This window comes from Oryx dammah, unplaced genomic scaffold (assembly GCF_014754425.2).
Source record: "Oryx dammah isolate SB20612 unplaced genomic scaffold, SCBI_Odam_1.1 HiC_scaffold_7, whole genome shotgun sequence".
Lineage (NCBI taxonomy): Eukaryota > Metazoa > Chordata > Mammalia > Artiodactyla > Bovidae > Oryx > Oryx dammah.
The window spans coordinates 5,058,193-5,076,682 of NW_024070191.1; the positions used below are offsets into that span (position 1 = coordinate 5,058,193).

General features: G+C 43.6%; 1 pseudogene; it reads left to right on the top strand.

The window, feature by feature from the left end:
* The first annotated feature begins 887 nt into the window (after positions 1-887).
* On the top strand, positions 888-16,307 carry LOC120865584 (annotated as a pseudogene).
* The last annotated feature ends 2,183 nt before the right edge of the window (positions 16,308-18,490 follow it).

Sequence of the window (18,490 nt, forward strand, 5' to 3'; positions counted from 1 at the left end):
AAGCTGAAGAAATTATATTTTGTTCTCCCTGGCACTTTTTTTTTTTTTTTTTGCCTATTTCTCCATTTTGCCACCCCAATGCAATTTAAGATTCTTTATCTCTTACACTCATGCAATTTAATAATCCCTGTTAATTAAACTCTTGTATGCTCCCCAACCCAATTCCAAAACACTCTGCCAAATATAAAATCTTTGACCTTGCTTTCAAGCTCCAGGAGCCAGAGATGCCTTTTCTAGCATTTTTTTTTTCCATCTTTTCCTTCTCTTCTATTATTCATTTAACCAAGCATCGAGGTGGCTTCAGACTAAAATATATCTGACAATCAATATCACACATCACCACTGAAGACATTTCCAAGACAAGATCACTTGTCTTCTCAGTGATCTCTGAAAAAGCTGGAACTAAAACGACCTTCATGGAAGAGACTCGTTCCCAGTTCCTAGCCAAGCAGTCACCTCATCTCTAGCCTTCACCGTCTAGTCCAAGAGCATCTTTCCTGGTCAATGGTGTCTTCAAAACCAAACATCTCTTCCTTAGCAATGAAAGTGTGATACAGATGGCAAGACTCCTTAATAAATAATTTTCTAAAACACTTAGTGTTTATGGTACATATAAATAGACTTCATATAATAAATATTAGTTATTTTCATTATTTTTATATTTGAACACTCATGCTATATCCCTTCTAATTTTCATAATAGTTTTGATAAAGATTTCAATTGGCAGAATCTAGTGAAGCAGAGTTCCTTCCTATCAAGAGAAAGAGTGCTTCCTACATGCAGATATCACAATGACTACTTTCCACATCACGAGCAGTACCTAACCCCACTTTGAGACTTGGAGCAGGTCTGTAGTAGACAGGATCTGCAGAGCAAAGAAACCAATCATGCAGGCTGAGAAATCCCATGGTCTTCTGGCCACAGGCTGGAGACTCAAGGAAGCAGGTGGTGTGGTTCTAAGGATCTGAGAGCTGGGTGGTCGAGGCAGGAGAAAGTCAGCATCTCGACTCCATGGTCAGGCGGCATGAGTGAGTTCAGCTCTCCTCCAATTTTCCATCCTACGCAGGCTCTCGAGAGGCTGCCTAAAGCCCGCCTGCTGTGGGGAGTGCCCTGTGTTTTCTGAGTCTAGCCATTCAGAAGCCCATCTCCCCACAGAATGGGAGGAATGTTTGCAAATGAAGCAACCTACAAGGGATTAATCTTCAAAATAGTAAGTGATCAATCTCATGCAGTTCCATATCCAAAAAATCACCACCAACAATAACAACAAACAACCCAATCAAAAATGGGCAAAAGTTTTAAACAGATATTTTCCCAAAGAAGACATACAGATGGCCAAAAAGCACAGGAAAAGACGATCAACATCACCAATTATCAGAGAAATGCAAAGCAAAGCTACAAAGATATCACCTCATGCCAGTCAGAATGGCCATCATCTAAAAAGTCCACAAACAATAAATTCTGGAGAGGGTATGGAGAAAAAGGAACGCTCCTACATTGCTGGTGGTAATGGAAATTGGTAAGGCCACTATGGTGAACAGTATGGAGGTTCCTTAAAGCCTAAAAATAGAACTATCATATGACCCAGCAATGCCACTCCTGAGCTTATATCTGAAAAAATAATAATAATAAAAATAATTTGAAAGCTACATGCACCCCAGTGTTCATTGCAGCATTATTTACAATAGTGAAGACAAGGAAGCAACCTAAATGCCTACTGACAGGAATGAATAAAGAAAATGTGGTACATATATACAAAAGACTACTACTCAGGCATGAAAAATGAAATAATGGCATTTGCAGCAATATGAACTGACCTAGAGATTATCTATTATCTACTATCTATTATCTCTGAGAAAGGAACATCATATGGTATCATTCATATGTGGAATCTAATTTAAAAAATGATACATATGAACTTATTTAAACTAATAGATATAGAAAATAAACTAATGGTTACCAAAGGGGAAATGTGGGGGAGGGATAAATCATGAGTTTAGGATTAACATATACACACTACTATTCATAAGATAGATAGTCAACAAGAACCTAATGTACAGTACAAAGAACTTTACTGAATAATCTGTAATACCCTATAGGAGAAAAGAATCTGAAGAAGAATGTGTATAACTGAATCACTTTGCTGTACACCTGAAACTAACACAACTTTGTAAATCAATCATGCTCCAATAAATTTTTTTTAAATGCTGGAAGCAGATGACATCAAAGATTGAAAAAATAAATAAACATAATATGAAAAATAAAAAAAAAGAAAACAAAGAGACAAATGTCAATATTTCACACACATCCAGAAATAAAGTTTAGCCAGCTAGCTGGGCATCCCATGGACTAGTCAAGTTGATGCATAAAATTAATCATCACCAGATCTCCCCTTATTCATTTCTGTATTTGCCCCAGCATCTAGCCACATACAGCAGATGACTTAGCAGAGCAGAAAAAATGAAAGTGTCAATTAAATCACCCCCATCCCATTTTTCTTCCATTGAGATGGTGAACCAGTTTTACCATCTTTCTCTCCAGAAAACAAACTGCCATTTTCAATTCTGCCCTTCATCGACCCTTGCAAGCTGATTTTTCCTTTTTCAGGAAAGAAAGTTTGAAACGCAGACAAACCTTAAAAACAATCTTTCAAATCTGAAAAAAAAAAAAAGAAAAAATCTTTTGAAAAGGATTGTTTTGAGAGAGGTGGATGCCAGTGGTACTCTGGTAAGATACAGCAAAATGTGAGGGCATCCTCTTTTTCGACTTGCCCAGGGAGGTAGATTTTAATTTGCTGAGAGGAAATCCATAGCAAGTCAGTCTGAGTCAGCGCCATGCTGCTCCCCTCAGTCTGCAGACTGAGCGGCTGATACCTCTCCCGCAGCTCCATCATTGTGAAAAGAAATTTCAATTCCAGCCTCCGCAGGAGCAGGGAAACTCAGTTTGGAAGTTTCCATCTTGGTGGTCCATACAAAAAAAAAAAAAAAAAAACAACAAATTCTTTACAAAGAATCAGATTTTGATTTCTCATTAGAGGGGGGCTCTCTTCTGATAATTCTACAATGCAGAATGAAAGCTCCATACGGTTTAACTCTTAGACACATACACAAAAGATTTTTCTCTCTTTAAAGAAAGCACCTCATAAGATGCAGAAAGGATGTTTTCCCCTTCCTATTGCTAAATGTTTTCTTTTCCCCATAAGCCTTGTTTTTCCCTTACCTCCATTTCTGAGCTGATTTTCACTGTGAGGATAGAAAAAAAAAAAAAAGTTTCTCAAAGCCGACCAAGAGGCTTAGCACCTATACGACTTATTCAAACAGGTGTGCCTAACCTCACAGTATAGGAGAAAAGGCATTATGACTTATTGCCAGTGAAAATTTAACCCTATGTCAAATGTCTCAAAAATAAGGATGCTCCCCTGCAGCCACTTTCACCTTGTGAAGGAAACTTTATTTGGTATTCATCATTACAATGGTGTACTTGGTGAGTTTCATACTCAAAAAGGACAAAAAAAAAAAAGTCACTGCTGGTTACCAGAAAGCACTGAATTGCTTAGTGCACTCAGCTGTCTCACGTGTGGGAGAATAGTCTTCCTTTTTTTTTTATTGCACAGAATTCAGAATTGAATAGACCTATGAACAAACTGTTTGCACCCTAATCAATGGCTCACTTATGGGTCTGTTGAGGAAAATGAGTGCTTAGAAATGAAATATTAAAGCCAGGGGACTTCTTGAAGACCTCCAAGTTCATAGGAGAAAACTGCTGGGCAAAGTTAAGACACACACACACACACACACAAAATACTGTTCATCCTCTTGACTTACAAACCATGAAAGCATTTTTTCCCAGATAGGTCTCCTGGATGTTACCTTAAACAGAATCAAAAATGTTTTAAAGGCTCTGCAAAATCACTTCATTTTTCTTCCTGAACAATTTCCATGGCTTGCTCACTACTGCACAATACTATTCACTGAGAGACTTCAGACTGGGTCAGGTCTTTTTTTTCCCTTTCCCTAACATTGTATACAGAGAAGGAAATGGCAACCCACTCCAGTACTCTTGCCTGGAAAATTCCATGGATGGAGGAGCCTGGTAGGCTGCAAGTCCATGGGGTCGCTAAGAGTCAGACACGACTGAGCAACTTCATTCACTTTTCACTTCCATGCATTGGAGAAGGAAATGGCAACCCACTCCAGTGTTCTTGCCTGGAGAATCCCAGGGACAGAGGAGCCTAGTGGGCTGCCATCTAAAGGGTCGCACAGAGTCAGACAGGACTGAAGCGACAGCAGCAGCAGCAACATTGTATAAAGTAAGAGCTTTCTTGTTGCCCCACAATTTGCAAACAGGTTCCATATGAGTTCAACTGGAAGTTTTCTTCCTATAGGTGCCTGGATTGGGTCAGCTCTAATGACCAAAGTGTGTGCAATGGTTTGATGTGTCACTTACATGTAATTACATGTCTAGACAACATGCCAAAGCAAACTCTTGCCCAGCAGTTGGGAGGAGCAGAATGCAGAGGGCAGCTCACAGGCGGGCTGAGGTGCGCGTCCATATGATGAGGGACGGCCATCAGTTCCAAGCTGGTGCAATCATGAGACGGGAAAAGAAGTTCAAAGCCAGATGCTGGTGTGGAGGGAACATCCCCTTTGAACAGACTGACAACAGACTTGGAGTTCATGAGCGTATGTGGGTGAAATTAGCAAAGGCTGACCGGGATGAAAGGTCTGGGATCTCAGACAGCGAGAAATCCCTCAATCTGATGCAGTGGGGTCTGCTTGGTAGCAGCCCTCGTGCCTTTGGTCTGGCCCAGCTGCCCTAGGTGCCTGATCCTCTGAAACGGGTCCTGCCAGCTGCAACCATGTCACCTAGGCATCATCCTTTCTTGAATGGATATGGTAGTGTTCAAACCTATACCCTCCATATCTAGGAAAGACAAGGTGCAATCACCCCCAACAGCAACATGCAATCAAGAGACACATCTACACAACCCACTGAAAATCACCTTCAATAGTCAGTGAATAACTGAAGCTGGGGCCATGTAAATAAGGCTGATCGTTTAATGTTTATGACACGTTACGTTTTACAATCCATCCAAAGCGAGCATTACTCCATGAGTGAATGGCCATTTGAATTTTTTATTGTCCACCAAAGAGTACTTCTGACAGAGTTCTGTGACAGTGATCTGCCAAAAACACTATTTGGCAGCCAACAGCAAAGCGTCTGTGGTTTCCCAAACCTACCTTCTCTGTCTCTCAGGAGCTTACTGCATGATATTCATGAACTCTCTGTTACAATATTCCACCTGATAATGCCAGCAATTATTATATTCAATACGATGCAAATGACTCTTAGATAACACATGGCAAATGGCAGACCTGACAGTGTTTGTGAGCAAAATCAAAGCCTTACTGTCTTATTGATCAATATTTGAATGTGCAATTGTACCCTTTAGGGAAGAGATCTTAATGGATGTCCGGCTGCCCATCAGAATGTGAACCATCAAACGATGCTTCAATAAAACAACTCTGCAGAAAACACACACATCATTTCCTCATCCCCACAGTATCAATTGAGTGTCCTCTGATGCTCAGTTTTAAATGGGACTTAGACGAGAAAATGTTCATGAGTAGGTTCATTTTATTTTGTGTTTTTGCAAATTAACCTTCCATAGGAAGCATCTGCTGTTGGTGCGATTAAAGCCATTGGAAATGTCCTTTATTCAGAAGAGAGCGTTGAGTCCCTTCACCTCACTGCTTTGTTTTTCCAGCTCCCCAAGCCAAGTACTTCTGTGTGTGTTCTCAAAATAGGCCAATGTCTTTGTCTGCTCCTATTGAGCTTTTCTGTCTAGAATCAATGGGCTAAGACATTAGTAATAATGGTGCTTCTGGAATCTCGGTGGTACCAGACTTGGAGCTATTGACACAGCATTCTGTTCTACCAAAATAACTTTTTTTTTTTTTTTTTGGTAGAGTAAGCTCTGAAAACAGAGTAAGGAAAACATTTATCTAATGCACATAATAGAATTACAGCACAAAAAAGAAGGTTGTATTTAAAATTGCCCGTAAAATTGATGGTAGGTTTTACCTTTATGGATGATGAAAATGAGACATAGAAATATAAGCTAATATCCAATTCATAGATGTACACAAATGCTCATCTATAGCACATCATCAGTTTCAAAGTGAGTGATTTCATTGCTATAAAGTTCCAGTGATTCAATATAGAGCTGCGTGTGTACGTGCTAAGTCGCTTCAGTCATGTCTGACTCTGTGCAACCCTAAGATTGTAGCCTGCCAGGCTCCTCTGTCCATGGGATTCTCCAGGCAAGAATATGTAATAAGTTCCCATGCCATCCTCCCGGGGATCTTCCTGACTCAGGAATCAAACCCGCATCTCTTATAGCTACCTGCATTGGCAGGCGGGTTCTTTAGCCCTACCACCACCTGGGAAGTCCATAGAGCTGCAAACTGACACAAATACAGAACCTCCATAAACTGATCTATACAATTATTCAATGAATAGTCAACATGATTAGTTATATATAATAGTTATAAAAATGGGTTACATAATTTTGTCCTAAGAAACTAAAAGAAAAAAAGACATTCCACTAAACACTGAAGACACCTTGAGTGTCTCCAGCTACACGTGCACACTTGGTGAGAAATCTCACTGATTACCGGTGGGCACAGTTATTTGTCAGGTAGGAGAAGGCTGTCTTTCTAACTGGCTCCAGCCATCATTTTCCTCCGGTAGAGTTTGTCGTGATAAGCATCATAATGGCTTCCTCTGGACAGACTGAACTTAATATTCACTTAGCATCCCACTTTTATTCTTTTCCCTCATGTGTGTTTGACCCATTGAATCCTGCCTGTTGCGTGAACAGCTACCACCCACTGAGACTCTTTTACCCTCTGCCCATCTACAGAGCCACAAACACTACAATTTTTTAATTTTGTTCACATATAGCACACATTCACTTGTCATATAGTAATGGTTAAAATGTAGCCATATCTTATATTCTAGATCAGGAATCAAAGGTATAGGGATTGATCGAAAGTCACACAAGTACTTGGTGTTACACCTGGTACTCACATGATCTCACCTTTGCCAAATACATCACATGTTGTGCACCTATTTTATGTACTTGCATGTACATATGTTACTGTCTATATTCACAAATGCTAAGTTGCTTCAGTGATGTCTAACTCTTTGCAACCCTTTGGGTTGTAGCCCGCCAGGCTTCCCTGTCCATGGGATTCTCCAGGAAAGAATACTGGAGTGGGTTGCCATGCCCTCCTTCAGGGATCTTCCCGACCCAGGGACTGAACCCACATCTCTTATGTCTCCTACATTGGCAGCAGGGTTCTTTACCACTAGCACCACCTGTTTAATGATGGTGGTGGGGGAATCTCAGAGCAGAAGCAGGAGCCGTTGGGCAGCAACAGGGAAAGTGTTAACTGTCTTGCCCATGAAGCCATCATGGCCCAGCAGACCTAATTCAGCAAGAGATCGCTGTGCAGAACCCGCTGGTCTGGGAGCGGCTGGAGCTCTCTGTCCTACACAGAGAATGCGCAGAGGATGACAACATCTGTCAACAGAAGGTCAAGGACAGCCACAGAAAGTACTCCTACATCCGCAAGACCAGGGCTGGTGGAAACTGCTTCTATCATGCTTTCAGACTCTCCCACTTGGAGGCGTTGCTGAATGACAGCAAGGAATCGCAGTGGTTCAAGGCTGTGTCTGCCCAGAGCGAAGAGGACCTGGGGTCCCAGGGCTTCCCTGAGCTCACAACTGAGGATTTCCACCACACGTTCATGGACCTGAACGAGCAGGTGGAAAAGCAGCCTCAGTGGCCAACCTGCTGGCCTCCTTCAATGACGAGAGCACCTTGGACCACCTGGTGATCTACCTGAGGCTGCTCCCCTCGGGCAACCTGCAACGGAACAGCAAATGCTTGGAGCACTGCACCGAGGGTGGGGGGACCATCAGGGAACTCTGCCAGCAGGAGGTGGAGCCAGCGTGCTAGGGGGCAGTCGCATCCTCATCCTGGCTCTGGCCCAGGCGCTCAGCATCTCCAGCTGGGTGGAGGGCATGGACCGCGGCGAGGGCGGCACCATGCCCCCCGAGGGCTCCAGCCCAAGGTCTGTCTTCTCTGCTGGCCTGGACACCAGGACACCCTCTACGAATACGGCTTCCCTCCCCTCTGACAGGCGCTAGATGCGTACAGAGGGGTTTCTGTAGTCGTAAATGGTCACATTTCACTGCCCCACCCCCTTCCCTGTCACACGACCTTGTGTGTTTTATTAAAGGGGACGCTGGTGGTGATTTTAAAAAAGCACGAGCACATTCATCAGTTCAGTTCAGTTTCTCAGTCGTGTCCGACTCTTTGTGACCCCATTAATCGCAGCACGCCAGCCCTCCCTGTCCATCACCATCTCCCAGAGTTCACTCAAACTCACGTCCATCGAGTCAGTGATGCCATCCAGCATCGTCCCCTTCTCCTCCTGCCCCCAATCCATCCCAGCATCAGAGTCTTTTCCAATGAGTCAATTCTTCACATGAGGTGGCCAAAGTACTGGAGTTTCAGCTTCAGCATCATTTCCTCCAAAGAAATCCCAGGGCTGATCTCCTTCAGAATGGACTGGTTGGATCTCCTTGCAGTCCAAGGGACTCTCAAGAGTCTTCTCCAACACCACAGTTCAAAAGCATCAATTCTTAAGCGCTCAGCTTTCTTCACAGTCCAACTCTCACATCCATACATGACCACTGGAAAAACCATAGCCTTGACTAGACGGACTTTTATTGGCAAAGTAATGTCTCTGCTTTTCAATATGCTGTCTAGGTTGGTCATAACTTTTCTTCCAAGGAGTAAGTGTCTTTTAATTTTATGGCTGCAATCACCATCTGCAGTGATTTTGGAGCCCGAAAAAATAAAGTCTGACACTGTTTCCACTGTTCCCCATCTATTTCCCATGAAGTGATGGGACCAGATGCCATGATCTTCATTTTCTGAATGTTGAGCTTTAAGCCAAATTAACTCCTCTTCAATTTCTGCTGTAAGGGTGGTGTCATCTACATATCTGAGGCTATTGATATTTCTCCCAGCAATCTTGATTCCAGCTTGTGTTTCTTCCAGCTCAGTGTTTGTTATGATGTACTCTGCATATAAGTTAAATAAGCAGAGTGACGATATACAGCCTTGACGTACTCCTTTTCCTGTTTGGAACCAGTCTATTGTTCCATGTCCAGTTCTAACTGTTACTTCCTGACCTGCATAAAGGTTTCTGAAGAGGCAGGTCAGGTGGTCTGGTATTCCCATCTCTTGAAGAATTTTCCACAGTTGATTGTGATCCACACAGTCAAAGGCTTTGGCATAGTCAATAAAGCAGAAATAGATGTTTTTCTGGAACTCTCTTGCTTTTTCCATGATCCAGCGGATGTTGGCAATTTGATCTCTGGTTCCTCTACCTTTTCTAAAACCAGCTTGAACATCTGGAAGTTCACAATTCACGTACTGCTGAAGCCTGGCTTGGAGAATTTGAGCATTACTTTACTAGCATGTGAGATAAGTGCAATTGTGTGTTCGTTTGAGCATTCTTTGGCACTGCCTTTCTTTGGGACTGGAATGAAAACGGACCTTTTCCAGTCCTGTGGCCACTGATGAGTTTTCCAAACTTGCTGGCAAATTGAATTCAGCAGTTTCACAGCATCATCTTTCAGGGTTTGAAAGAGCTCAACTGGAATTCCATCACCTCCACTAGCTTTGTTCGTAGTGATGCTTTCTAAGGCCCACTTGACTTCACATTCCAGGATGTCTGGCTCTAGGGGAGTGATCACACCACCGTGATTATCTGGGTCATGAAGATCTTTTTTGTACAGTTCTTCTGTGTATTCTTGCCACCTCTTTTTAATATCTTCTGCTTCTGTTAGGTCCATAGCATTTCTGTCCTTTATTGAGCCCATTTTTGCATGAAATGTTCCCTTGGTATCTCTAATTATCTTGAAGAGATCTCTAGTCTTTCCCATTCTGTTGTTTTCTTTTATTTCTTTGCATTGATTGCTAAGGAAGGCTTTCTTATCTCTTCTTGCTAGTCTTTGGAACTCTGCATTCAGACGCTTATATCTTTCCTTTCTCCTTTGCTTTTCGCTTCTCTTCTTTTCATAGCTATTTGTAAGGGCTCCCCAGACAGCCATTGTGCTTTTGTGCATTTCTTTTCCATGGGGATGGTCTTGATCCCTGTCTTATGACTATACAGTGGAAGTGAGAAACAGATTTAAGGGACTAGATCAGATAGAGCACATTCATAGTGCTTTGCAATTCTCAAAGGACTTACAGATACCCTATCTCCTTTTACCTTCAATATAAACCAGTGCATAAGGGGAACAGGGCGGTCTTGCACTTTCAAATTTGAGGAAACCTGTCTCTCCAGGGAAAGGGGTGGGATACAGTGATTAGAAGAGGCTGCAAGCCTTGACTATGCGGTTGCAATTCCAACTGGTGTATTTAGATTCCAGCTTTGCAGTTAGCAGCGTGTGGCCTCAGGTAAGTTGTCTAAGCACTCCATGCTTCATTTATCTTATCCAAGCAAAAGGAAGACCTGAAAAATGAGACTGAACCACTACACACATATTAGAATGGTCAAAATTCAGAACAGTGATGACACTGTACTAGTGAGCACCAGGAAGTCTCATCCATGGGGGCGCGAACCCACGATGGGATACTTATTTTGGAAGACAGTTTGGCAGTTTCTTACACAGCTGAAACATACTCTCATGTGATCCAGAAATCACAACCCTTGACATTTACCCAAGCAAAATTAAGGCTCACACAGAAGCCTGCCCATGCATGTTTACAGCAGTTTTATTCATAATTGTTCATTTTCAGAAGGAACCATGATGTTCTTCAGTAGGTGGTGAATGGATGAACAAATGTTGGTCATGCAGACAATGGACTAGTGTTAAGCCCTAAAAAGAAATTAGCTATCAGGCTATGAAAAGATATGAAGGAAACTTACATGCATAATCTTAAGTGAAAAGTCAATATGAGAGGAAAACGTACTGTCTGATTCCAATCATAGGACATTCTAGAAAAGGCAAACTTATTAGGACAGTAAAGACTGGTGGATGCCCGGGGCAGGATGGAGGGAGGGATCAATAGGTCATGCACACAAGTGGTTAGGACAAAAAACTACTCTGTATGATGCTATAAGGATGGATACACATCATTATACAATTGTCTATAGGCAGAATGTACAATACTAAGAGGGAACCCTGATGCAAACTGTGAGCTATAAACCCAAGTCCTCTGCCTGCCTTTTGTCTGTAGAAAAACTTCAAAGAAAGAAATTTAATTAGAAAAGTGAGAAAATGCCAAAAGAAAGGAAAACAGTCAAGCAAGACAAAAAATAATAAAACTTTAGCCATGAAACAAATCCACAGAACTTTAACTCCTCCTCAAGGACTGCACATAATATTCTGAGTCATGTCCTTTGAGCTGTTTTCCAGATTCTGAAGCCCCCACCAAGAAGATGAAGTTAACTGTGTGCTGCCCACAAGCACATAGACCCCAGACGGGCCCCAGGCTGGTTAGAACCAGAAGGTTGATGATGCTGACTCTTGATTACCTCACCACCAGCCAATCAGAAGAATGTCCCCGAGCTGTCCACACAGGGCTCCTTGAACACTGTTAAGATACCTCACTACCTGTTCCAGAGGAGACACACAGTCTTGAGGGCATTAAGTTGATGTGGCCCCCTTGGCCTGACAAAGAAATCAAGCTACTTCTTTGTACTTCATGCAAAACTTGTCTCCATGATTCTGCTTAGCATCACTGAGCAGAGGCTAAGTTTTGGCAGCAGTGTGGTGCATCAGCGAGGTTCTTCGGTTTTAAGGCCAGTCTCTCCTGGTGGGGCTGCTGACAATGCAGGAAGCTGTGCATAAGTGAGCACCAGGGGTATACAGGAAATTGCTGTACCTTCCCCTCAATCAGCTCTGAATCGAAAACTGCTCTAAAATAAGTCTTTAAAAGTGAGATAAGAACCTGCTGCAGAGGGTTATCATAAGGATTCAATTAAATGAGATATTTTATAAAATGCACTTGACCCATAAATGGCAGCAGTCGGTTCCCATCTCAGGCATGCACAGAACCAGCTCACAACCTGTCGCCTCCCTGAGGTCCTTTTACTCTCTTCTTTTCACAATGGATAATGTCTCTGTAACATCAGCCTGCTGCTACTGCTGCTAAGTCACTTCAGTCGTGTCCAACTCTGTGCGACCCCAGAGACGGCAGCCCACCAGGCTCCCCCGTCCCTGGGATTCTCCAGGCAAGGACACCGGAGTGGGTTGCCATTTCCTTCTCCAATGCATGAAAGTGAAAAGTGAAAGTGAAGTCGCTCAGTTGTGTCCGACTCTTAGCAACCCCATGGACTGTGGCCTACCAGGCTCCTCCGTCCATGGGATTTTCCAGGCAAGAGTAACATCAGCCTAGTACATTTCAATTGTTCAATATGTATTAATATTTCCTGAGCATCTCTTAGGGACTGAGACGTTCTGAAGGAATCAGAGAGGAGACACTGGGCAAAATCACAAACACACTGATTTCTACTGTGGGAACGATGACACAGAGGGGCCGGAAACCACAGGCAGGGGAGCGGTGAACTGGTCCTGGGGTTTGGCTGAAGCAAAGGAAAACGCTAAATGTAACGAAAATAATGTTTTGATGCACATTGGTCATAATTTCTGTTTTAAAAGATAATTTTTTTTGGTTTTGTATGAAAATAAATTTGGGTATAGATGAGCTTCCAAAAGTTAATTTTAGAAAAACTATAAACTGCTCAATAGGCACAGGAGCTTCTCATGTTATCAAAGATGGCACCCAAATGACACAGCACCAACACATGGCTGGAAAGTTAAAGAGACCCACTGATTTATAAACCGTGGATTCTGGAGCTGAACAGGGCTTCTCAGGTGGCACTAGTGGTAAAGAACTCTCCTGCCAATGCTGGAGATGCAAGAGTTATGAGTTCAATCTCTGGGTCAGAAAGATCCCCTGGAGTAGGAAATGGCAACCCACTCCAGTATTCTTGCCTGGGAAATCCCATGAACAGAGGAGTCCATCGGGCTACAGTCCATGGGGTCACAAAGAGCTGAGCGAATGCACACACACACCGGTACAGAATAAGGTGTCAGGCTCATACCTGCCTCCCGGCCCTCTTCTTCATGGCCTTTGTTCTACATCAGTGAGCCATCATAACAGCACTTCTTCTTAAACAACTTTCACTGGATCCCCACTTCTCTATTAAGACTAAAAACTCTACAAACAATAAATGCTGGAGAGGGTGTGGAGAAAAGGGAACCCTCTTACACTGTTGGTGGAAATGCAAACTAGTACAGCCACTATGGAGAACAGTGTGGAGATTCCTTAAAAAATTGGAAATAGAATTGCCATACGACCCAGCATCCCACTGCTGGGCATACACACTGAGGAAACCAGAACTGAAAGAGACACGTGTACCCCAGTGTTCATCGCAGCACTGTTTATAATAGCCAGGACATGGAAGCAACCTAGATGTCCATCAGCAGACGAATGGATGAGAAAGCTGTGGTACATATACACAATGGAGTATTACTCAGCCATTAAAAAGAATACATTTGAATCAGTTCTAATGAGGTGGATAAAACTGGAGCCTATTATACAGAGTGAAGTAAACCAGAAAGAAAAACACCAATACAGTATTCTGCTGCTGCTGCTGCTGCTGCTAAGTCACATCAGTTGTGTACGACTCTGTGCAACCCCAGAGACGGCAGCCCACTAGGCTCCACCATCCCTGGGATTCTCCAGGCAAGAACACTGGAGTGGGTTGCCATTTCCTTCTCAACCAATACAGTATACTAACGCATATATATGGAATTTAGAAAGATGGTAATGATGACCCTGTATGCAAGACAGCAAGAGACACAGATGTATAGAACAGTCTTTTGGACTCTGTGGGAGAAGGTGAGGGTGGGATGATTTGGAAGAATGGCACTGAAACACGTATATTATCGTATGTGAAACAGATCATCAGTCCAGGTTCGATGCACGAGGCAGGGTGCTCAGGGCCGGTGCACTGGGATGACCCAGAGGGACGGGATGGGAGGGTGGTGGGTGGGGGGTTCAGGATGGGGGACACATGTACACCTGTGGCTGACTCATGTCAATACAGGCAAAAAACACTACAATACTGTAAAGTAATTAGCCTCCAATTAGAATAATTTAAAAGATATATCCCCCCCCCAAAAAAAGACTAAATTCATCTAAGTGACTGGGACAGTCTATCTCTGGCTCAGCCTTGACCCAATGTCACCCATCTTGATTTGTTCAAGGAAATCTGAGATGGACGCTTCCCTGTTCCTCCCCACAACCTTTGGCCTGAGCATCCCCACATTAGGGGAAACTGAGTCAACAGCTATAAATATATTTGTTATCATTTTTAAACTGAAGTATAGTTGAATTACAATGTTGTATCAATTTCTGCTATACAGCAAGGTGACAAGGTTATACATATGTTTTAAAGATACTGTCACTAAGAGCTATTGTTGTTCTTTGGAATCTATTATTTCCAATGCTCCAGAGTTATCAATAACCTCAGATATGCAGATGACACCACCCTTATGGCAGAAAGTGAAGAGGAACTAAAAAGCCTCTTGATGAAAGTGAAAGGGGAGAGTGAAAAGTTGGCTTAAAGCTCAACATTCAGAAAATGAAGATCATGGCATCTGGTCCCATCACTTCATGGGAAATAGATGGGGAAACAGTGGAAACAGTGTCAGACTTTATTTTGGGGGGCTCCAAAATCACTGCAGAGGGTGATTGCAGCCATTAAATTAAAAGATACTCACTCCCCGGAAGAAAAGTTATGACCAACCTAGATAGCATATTCAAAAGCAGAGACACTACTTTGCCAACTAAGGTCCGTCTAGTCAAGGCTATGGTTTTTCCACTGGTCATGCATGGATGTGAGAGTTGGACTGTGAAGAAAGCTGAGCGCCAAAGAATTGATGCATTTGATCTGTGGTGTTGGAGAAGACTCTTGAGAGTCCCTTGGACTGCAAGGAGATCCAACCAGTCCATTCTGAAGGAGATCAGCCCTGGGATTTCTTTGGAAGGAATGATGCTGAAGCTGAAACTCCAGTACTTTGGCCACCTCACGCAGAGTTGACTCATTGGAAGACTCTGATGCTGGGAGGGGTTGGGGCAGGAGGAGAAGGGGACGACAGAGGATGAGATGGCTGGATGGCATCACGGACTCGATGGACGTGGGTTTGAGTGAACTCTGGGAGTTGGTGATGGACAGGGAGGCCTGGCGTGCTGCGATTCATGGGGTCGCAAAGGGTCGGACACGACTGAGTGACTGAAATGAACTGAGAGTTTTAAAATTGAATTTCATTTCAAATTTAATTCAGAACAACAAGTTGAAAGCTAAAGAAAGCAAGAAGCAAATACATATTTTGAGTCAAAAATCCATTCTTCAACAGTAAATACATGGATAATGCTGGACTTTCACAATGTCTAAAACTAACTCATTACTTCAGTGTGTGTAAGGGCTTAAAAATTGCATGAGGAAAACACACCTTTCTTTTAAAGTACCCCAAAAAGCTGGAAGTTGACATGGGAAATCTGACTCCTGCTGTAGAAACTGTTCCAAACTGCAAAACAGCTCACGTGAATTTCACGAAGAATGCAACAGGTGATAATTCATCTCGGGCCATACCTAAGTGATCCAGAGGGGTCGCAAAAGAAATGTACTTCTCACGTCAATTATTCTTCTTCCTACTGAATCCCACTACTTCACCCACCATTAATATATTTCTTTCCTAATCACCAAAGCTTTGACTTCTTATCTCTCCTCATCTCTCTCTCTTTTAACTTTTTTAACATTTTCCTTTTTTTTGACAGCTTCCCTTCACTTTCCAACAGTTAGCCTTAACTGCCAGAATATGAAAGCAAAGTACTTTCCTGAGTAAATCTACTTGTTAAATTCAGGTTGCTTTTCCCTGTGTATGACCCACATTGATGTTTTCCCTCCTGACAGACAGTGGACTTGGATTGAAAAGAGATTTTCACTACTCTTCGAAAGAAAAACCCCACAGGAAATACATCTGTTAGTTCCTTACTATTGGTATATATGGGGGAAGTGGAGTAACCTAATTTGAAAAGATAGTTAATATAAAACTGGCCTTTTTTTTTTCTTTTAAGACAACCACAAGACATCGGGCTGGCTGCCACCTCGTCCATCTCTGTGTGCTGTGCCTACTGGTCCGCCTGAAACAGTAGATCATCAGTGGCCACACCCCATGCTCTCTCTTATTTTTTAATTAGTAAATTTAATACTTTAGAGAAGTTTTCGAACCACAGAAACCTTGAGGAGAGAGAGCAGAGAGGTCTCCTGCATACCCTGCCTTCAGATAAGCACAGCCTTCCCCTCAGCAGCACCCTGCACCAGGAGGTACGCCTGTCACAGCCGGTGAACCTACCTGGGCACGTCATCGTCACTGAGCCCACAGCGTACATTAGGGCTCTTGGAGTGGTGCGTTCTATCAGGTCAGTTCAGTTTATCACTCGGTCGTGTCCAACGCTGAAAGCCCATGGACTGCAGCACGCCAGGTCTCCCTGTCCGTCACCAACTCCCGGAGTTGGTGTCTGTACAACTCACGTCCATCGAGTCAGTGATGCCACCCAACCATCTCATCCTCTGTCATCCCCTTCTCCTCCTGCCCTCAATCTTTCCCAGCATCGGGGTCTTTTCAAATGAGTCAGCTCTTTGCATCAGGTGACCAAAGTACTGGAGTTTCAGCTTCAGCATCAGTCCTTCCAGTGAACACCCAGGACTGATTTCCTTTAGGATGGACTGGTTGGGTCTCCTTGCAGTCCAAGGGACTCTCAAGAGTCTTCTCCAACACCATCGTTCCAAATCATCAGTTCTTCAGTGCTCAGCTTTCTCACATTCATACATGACTACTGGAAATACCATAGCTTTGACTTTTGAGACCTTTGTTGGCAAAGTAATGTCTCTTTGGCAAAGCAATAGCTCCTCTCCTGCTTGGCTGCACACAGAGAGCCCCAAGCCTTGCACCACTTGTGATGATTCCCATCTCCCCACCTGCAGGAGGCAAGTGACCTCTGTTAGAAGAAAATCGTGACTCTTATTCTCAGTAATTGCTTGTTGGCTACTGATCTGGAAGCTACAGATGGCAGCACAGGTGAGTTCTTGGCTAGTGGCCACCATTCCCAAGTGTGCATCTGGCCTCCCAACTCCCGTGCTATTTTCAACAATGGTGAGAGGACTTTCTGTGTTAATGTACATTCTATGGGTTTGGGTTATGGTAATGCACATCCTATGGGTTTGGGCAAATGGACTGTGACATGTACCCACCATGACAGGATTGTACAGAGTAGTTTCACTGGCTAACATCCTCTGTTCTCCACCTGTTCATCCCTCCCTCCCCAAGCCCCTGGCCACCACCGATCTTTACTAATGTCTCCACAGTACTGTTTTTCTCCAGAATGTCATAAAATTGGAATCATACAGTACATAGCTTTTTTCAGACTGGCTTCTTTCACATCATAATATGCATCTGAGGTTCCTCCATGTCTTTTCGTGGCTTTGCAGCTCCTCTCTTTCGAATGCTGACTAGTATTTCACTGTCCCCCTTCCTCCTCTCATAGGTCTCACTGTCTCTAACCCATCCCTGTCTGCCAGAACCCACGGAAGCTGGTGGGAACCAAGAACAGCTCCACTGCGCACGACTGTTCCCCTCAAACCGTGGGAGTCAGAGCCAACTTCTATTAGGTTTTCATTGTGTATTTTAAGTGGAGCTGTGGGGTGGAAATGAAGGACAACCCGTTCTATTAGAACACAGCATTCATTTGCATTATTTTCTTCCATCCCCACCTGAAATCTGGCACGTAGATACGATACACACCACTAACAAGGCAGCGGGAGACTCGCTCCGGGGACATGACTGGATAGTGGCCTCTGGGGGTCTGAGTTCAGGTCTTCACCTGCATGACGCTTCCCAACCTGCAACACTGCCTCTCTCTGCCTCTCACTCCTTTTCTGCACTGTTCTGGCTGTGTGTAGCTCTTTGGGCTTCCTAGCTGGCTCAGGGGTAAAGAACCCATCTGGCATTGCAGGAGATGTAAGAGACACGGGTTTGATCCCTGGGTGGGGAAGATCCCCTGGAGGAAGAAATGGCAACCTGCTCCAGTATCCTGGGATTCCAGGAAATCCCATGGTTAGGGGAGCCCAGCAGGGTCCCAAAGAGTCAGACAAGCCTGAGCATGCGCGCGCGCACACACACACACTCACACACACACGTCTTTAGAAGAGGCTGTAAGAGCAAGGACACAGACTGCAGAGCTCTGCGGGCTTGTGGAGCCTCTGCATGTCTGTGATACTGCAGAGAGTTTGAAGCAGAGGTGCACTTGCCTGTTTATTTTCTAGGTTTC